The sequence below is a fragment of the Oncorhynchus mykiss genome, chromosome 31 (genome assembly GCF_013265735.2).
Source record: "Oncorhynchus mykiss isolate Arlee chromosome 31, USDA_OmykA_1.1, whole genome shotgun sequence".
Classification (NCBI taxonomy): Eukaryota; Metazoa; Chordata; class Actinopteri; order Salmoniformes; family Salmonidae; genus Oncorhynchus; species Oncorhynchus mykiss.
Window position 1 is genome coordinate 23,711,632 of NC_050571.1, and position 7,182 is coordinate 23,718,813.

Genomic DNA, 7,182 nt, shown 5'->3' on the forward strand with positions numbered 1-7,182 from the left:
ATCAACTGTTATTTGGCTATCACTGACCAATTAAAATGCCTCTTGTTGAGATAGAAGAGAGCGAGAAATTCAGAAAAGATTAAAAACACAAAGTAGCACTCTTCACAGCATATGGCCTTACAGAGGGGCTGAGGTGCCTCCTCTTAAGGAAATGGATTTCAGATCAAATTCCAAAAGAAATAAAAAATAAAAATCTAGTTTTAAAAAGCAAAAAAATAACCAACTACACACTGCAGTCACTTCAGTAGTTTTTAAACGGTTATGTCTCCCCCTACTGGTTCAAATCAGTATCACAATTCAGACAGCGGCAACACACAAATGCAGTAGTCTCATGCATTCAATTACAGAGCACTCCAAATAAACCCTGCCGAAAGCAAGGGCATGTCACATTAAAAAAAAAAAACCTAACACATACCCAATCCACAATCAACCCCTTAGGTTCCAACCCAAGACACACTAGATTTGAGAGAAACACATGGTGGAAACTCAACGTACCCTACAAGGAAGCTAGGTGGAGTTCTTATCACATCGTTTTTAGCTAAATCCATGCAATCCTTTGCAACCTACCGGAGTACCAGCAGTACCTAGGGAGATTGACAAGAAGTGTCTGAAGGTAGATTTCAGACAAGGCAATGATTTCTAAGGGGCAATGATTAGGTGCCTTGACAGAGTCTAAGTACCCTGCCTGCCCAACCAGTATGCTATGGATGAATGTCTATGTCTTTCTGAAGTAAAACACTAGCAGAGCACATCACTTTAACAGTTTTAGGCCCTATTGGGAGACAGCATTACTTATCCAACTAAGATGTAATAACTTGTCCACAGCATCCATTCTAATAGGGTAAGACAGTTTTCACCATGTTTGAGGAGGCTACAGTCAGAGATGACACATTAAGAGGATATGCTAGCAGAGCTGCTTTCCTTGTGGTTCAGAGAAACAATGATATGATCCCAGACCCTAGAAAACCTAGAATGGTTTTCAAATCAACTTTCTTTGTCCAGTAGCCAAACTTGTATCCTAGTCATATTAGCAACCCATGCTAGCTGCATCTTTAGATCTCCACTCTTTCTACATTTCTAACAGCTATTTTCATCTCTGTCACATGAAACCGCACTGTGTTTTCCCACTAATTGCATTATGGAATGAACATTTGCGTGTAGCCTACTGCCTTGGCCGCATTGCTGCGCTTATAATGCGAAGAAATAATAGTTTTAAGCTAAACATTCTGATCGGTTGCATCAGCCTCATAGCTTTTTCAATTTAATTTATTTTTATGTAGCCTAGACATACTGGTTGTATGACTTTGGGATCCATCATCCCACAACTGTCCCAGAGTGTTTGGAATAGGCTATTTCTTTCTCACACAGATCGACAAGATGAGTAACTGAATCGGTCAATGTTTCTACTATGGAGGATCGTAGATTGACAGGCTAGTGATTTTGATGTTTGTTACTTGGCTGAGGAAAAGTCAAATGGACAGTTATTCTAACATCTTCAAAGTGCGCATTGGAATTTGGTAAGAAGATCATCGAGTTGCATGTTCTGTTAAGATGAATTACCATACTACAAATGTGACTTCTGCCATTTTGAGTACCATTGGTGGACGCCCTAATCAGGCTACGCACCCAATCCAATGGGTTTGGTAAATTTCTCAAATGTCCTAAATGCTGCTGGTCAAATGTCTTGTGCCACATTCTCCTAATGTAAACCCTGACCCAGACAGATGCCCTGCAGCATCACATGATCATAAGAGCACACCCACTTCAAGACACTAGGGTTGGATGACTGGATGACACTTCCTCTCATCAACCTGTCCAAACATTGTTGATATAGGATTGTATCATCAATTTATTTATCAGCAAGGGCATTGCAGATGAAACGTGGCTGGGTCTTTCAGCATGACAATGATCCCAAACACACCGCCCGGGCAACGAAGGAGTGGCTTCGTAAGAAGCATTTCAAAGTCCTGGAGTGGCCTAGCCAGTCTCCAGATTTCAACCCAATAGAAAATCTTTGGAGGGAGTTGAAAGTCCGTGTTGCCCAGCAACAGCCCCAAAACATCACTGCTCTATAGGAGATCTGCATAGAGGAATGGGCCAAAATACCAGCAACAGTGTGTGAAAACCTTGTGAAGACTTACAGAAAACGTTTGACCTCTGTCATTGCCAACAAAGGGTATATAACAAAGTATTGAGATAAACTTTTGTTATTGACCAAATACTTATTTTCCACCATAATTTGCAAATAAATTATTTAAAAATCCTACAATGTGATTTTCTGGATTTCTTTTTTCTCATTTTGTCTGTCATAGTTGAAGTGTACCTATGATGAAAATTACAGGCCTCTCTCATCTTTTTAAGTGAGAGAACTTGCACAATTGGTGGCTGACTAAATATTTTTTTGCCCCACTGTATATATTCGCGCACATCAAGTCTTCTCGAGTTAGGCTCAGGGATGGAACAGCTGTTGAACATCTGAGCTTGTGGGGTTTTGTGGGGCAAGGGTGGTGTGTGTGTGAGAGAGAGATCCTACATCTGTTGCTATGGGGTAATGATGTTAGGAACAATACAGGATGAATCACAGTAATTGTTTGCTAAAAATGTAATTTTTGTAATGCAAATCAAATCGTATGAATCACATGCATCGAATACAATATAACCTTACTTTATGTAAATGATTAATACCCTTAGCCTTGGCCACTTATCTTTTTGCCTTGCACTCATTTTCGCTTAGTTTCCATTTTCTTATTGGCGCAGACATTAGGGTATAGATTCTACTGGTGGCGTGACCATAGCAATGACACAAAAATAAACAGACATGCACACTCCTAATGCAAGTGCATGTCTTATGGTGCCTATAACTGATTAACTAATGTGCCTGTCCAATGGCCTTCACAAGACCAGGCATGACCCAGAATTACTAGGCCTGTGTTGATCCAGCTTTGCACTATCAAATGGATTCTTCTTACATTCTGTTTACACGTGCCTAATGCTTAACACTACTTCTAAGAAACCAGTATGGAAATTGGAAAATCCCCACACTATGCATAGATAACAGAGTAGCAGCTGCGTAAAAGAGGGGGTAGGGGGAGGGCAATGCAAATAGTCTGGGTAGCCACTTGATTAGATGTTCAGGAGTCCTATGGCTTGGGGGTAGAAGTTGTTTAGAAGCCTCTTGCCTTGCGGTAGCAGAGAGAACAGACTATGACTTGGGTGGCTGGAGTTTCGGACAACTTTTAGGGACTTCCTCTGACACCGAATGGTATAGAGGTCCTGGACAGCAGGAAGCTTGGCCCCAGTGATGTACTGGGCCTTACGCACTACCTTCTGTAGTGGCTTGCGGTCGGAGCCGAGCAGTTCCCATACCAGGCAGTGATGCAACCAGTCAGGATGCTCTCGATGGTGCAGATGTAGAACTTTTTGAGGATCTGAGGACACATGCCAATTCTTTTCAGTCTCCTGAGGGGGAATAGGTTTTGTCGCGCTCGCCTCACAACTGTCTTGGTGTGCTTGGACCATGTTAATTTGTTGGTGATGTGGACACCAAGAAACTTGAAGCTCTCAACCTGCTCCACTACAGCCCCGTCGATGAGAATGGGGGCATGCACGGTCCTCCTTTTCCTGTAGTCCACAATCATCACCTTTGTCTTGATCACGTTGAGGGAGAGGTTGTTGTCCTGGCCCCACACGGCCAGGTCTCTGACCTACTCCCTATAAGCTGTCTCGTTGTTGACGGTGATCAGGCTTACCACTGTTGTGTCATCTGCAAACGTAATGCTGGTTTTGGAGTTGTGCCTGTTGTATAATGGGCTGTTGTGTAATTCAACCCCATTTTGAATAGAAAGCATTGGATTATTCACATTGAGTCAGACAAACATTAACAACTTGGGCCTCCTGAGTGGCGAAGTGGTCTTAGGCACTGCATCGCAGTGCTAGCTGTGCCACTAGAGTTTCTGGATTTGAGTCCAGGCTCTGTCGCAGCCGGCCACAACTGGGAGACCCATGGGGCGGCGCACAATTGGCTCAGCATCGTCTGGGTTAGGGGAGGGTTTGGCCGGCAGTGTCCTTGTCCCATCGCGCAGTAGCGACTCCTGTGGCAGGCCGGGCGCAGTGCACGCTAACACGGTAGACAGGTGCACGGTGTTTCCTCTGACACATTGGTGCGGCTCGCTTCTAGGTTAAGTGGGTTTTGTGTCAAGAAGTAGTGCAGCTTGGTTGGGTTGTGTTTTGGAGGACGCACGGCACTCGATCTTCGCCTCTCCCGAGACCGTGCTGGAGTTGCAGTGATGAGACAAGACTGTAACTACCAATTGGATACTATGAAATTGGGGAGTAAAAGGTGTACAAAAATATATTTAAATATAAAATAAAACATTACCACCTTCAAATACCATACGAGATCAATTGGTTACCCTTCTTGAGAAGACATCTATGCCACCAAATATTTCAAAGCCATATCTGCTGAAAGATCGTTTCGGACAGTTTTGGATACTTGCCAAATCAGCCATCTTCCAGTAAAATATAAGAGACAGCATTGTATGGTCTATGAGTTAGATGTCTAAATGTGTACCCCCGAGCTGAAGGGAGTCTAAGCTTTGGTGTCCACATGAAGGAGGGAAAGAGGACCCCAAACAGAGTATGTTCTTCTAACAGCACCTCCAAGTCGTGCCATCTCTCCAACAACAGACACCAATGTTTCAAGTCAGGCAGTTTCTGTGCCCTCAAAAACACCTTTTAAGCCCAAGTCCACCTTTTGTCCCATTGTCCAGAATGCCACACTATATTTGCCAAGCACCTCTTCTCGCTTTTCAGAAGAAAAGCTCTATTTAACTAGGTAAGTCGTGAGCGAAACTGTACACAGACGTGAGCTTACAACTCGCTCTGGGCAAATCCTACGCTGTGATACATTTTACAATCAAAAGATGAATGACACATGTACACGGATATTCTTAAAGTCAAACGATTGTGTTTAATGCAATTTTCGTTCGAGACCTGCTCCCTGCCTGTTTCATTACATTGGTGTCAGAAGTGGGATCGGACCTCGCATCCACGACAGTGCGTGTGCTTGGCCGGTGAGCGCGTTCCTGTAAGACAAAGCTAGCGCGAGGACGCGCTCTTTGAAAGGAGGGAGTAGTGTAACGACCCTACGACCCTGGGTATATAAGCGCGGAAATCGACCCTGCCGCACGAGCATGCTTTTGCGACACATTCGGGCTCGAAGGTCGAGGGTTTTTCATTACAATATTGAGAAAAATAAAATGGCGGAAAATGAAGACCAGCCAATGGACCTCCCAAATCAAGTTGAAAACAAACTGTGTGATACATTTTACAAACAAAAGTTTGCAATCAAAAGATGAATGATAACTATACATGGGCATACTTAAAGTTAACTGCTGTGTTTGTTGCAATTTTGGAACCTAACAATATAGAGAATATGGAGAACAAACCTCAAATAATTATAAATCATACCAAAGAGTTATTGAGGAATTGTTTATCTATACGCTCAATTCTCCTTGTTTGCAAAATTCCGGTCATGATTCATGCATGGATTTACTCATTAAGGATTCAGCAGAACTGTACAAATCTTATGGTATAAAAACTATTGTTGGATACAGCAAATGGTACGACTGGACAGTTGACAACTTTTATAGATCCATATATCAGCTCAATCAAACACTTTAATTTGATAATCAGTAGTTCTAATTAAGAAAACTATTGTGATACATTTGCCTCTAAATCAAATTTTGAAGACAGAGAACTTCCCAAGCAACTTTATATTTCGAGTAAACAATTTCTGCCCAACAACATTTCAGAAGTACCTTTCAGATTGCAAACTTTTAAATGCATTCATAAGCATGTGACAAATACATGTCAATTAGCAATTATCATAAAGATTTGAAAACCGATAAAAAAGAGAAAAGTCTTGACCTAGATTTTTCCATACCCCGTATTGGAACTCTTAATCAATTCCAAAAAGTATGAGAGTATCTAGCTGAAAAATGTGTCTTGATAAAATACATTGGTGATTTCATAAAATGGTGGACTAAAACAATTGCAGACGAATATACTACTTTTCTTCGAGAAGACAGACGATTTAGTGAAGATACACAGAATCACAGTCCTCGAGCACATCGAGACTAACACTGCAGAATATTTAGTTGTCACTTACCAAACCGTTTACACAAACTATTTAATTAATACACGCAGCATATTCATTTGAGGTTGTGAGCTAAATATTATTTAATTATTTTAATAAATCAAATTGTGTGTGTCACATTTATTTACCTTTATTTAACAAGTCAGTTGAGAACAAATTCTTATTTTCAATGACATACAGATTGTTAGCAGATGTTAATGCAAGTGTAGTGAAATGCTTGTGCTTCTAGTAATCTAAAATTCACAACTGCCTGTAAAGGGGTGAATAGAATGTACATATGTCTCCACTCCCCCTGTGTGTTTTGCTGTACTGTAAACATATGCTTTAATACTAAGAAAAAATAATTGATAGTTTGTTTCGTTTCCTCATTTTATGCCGTATGTGGATTTTATTGTATAGAATGTCATTTCTATCACTTGTATTGATTTATAAATAGTGTGGGGGGGGGGGGGGGGGGGGGGGGAATAGTTCTGTATCAATGCCATTTTTTCAAGTACAGTCATGGCCAAAAGTTGAATGACACAAATATTAATTTTCAAAGTCTGCTGCCTCAGTGTCTTTAGATATTTGTCAGATGTTACTCTGGAATACTGAAGTATAATTACAAGCATTTCATAAGTGTCAAAGGCTTTTATTGACAATTACATGAAGTTGATGCAAAAGAGTCTATTTGCAGTGTTGACCCTTCTTTTTCAAGACCTCTGCAATCCGCCCTGGCATGCTGTCAATGAATTTCTGGGCCACATCCTGACCGATGTCAGTCCATTGTTGCATAATCAATGCTTGGAGTTTGTCAGAATTTGTGGGGTTTTATTTGTCCACAAGTTCTCAATGGAATTAAGGTCGGGGGAGTTTCCTGGCCATGGACCCAAAATAACAATGATTCCAAACACCCTCCTTTTGAAGCTTTCAGTCTGTTATTCAAACTCAAATCAGCATGACAGAGTGATCTCCAGCCTTGTCAACGCTCACACCTGTGTTCACGAAAGAATCACTGACATGTCAGCTGGTCCTTTTGTGGCAGG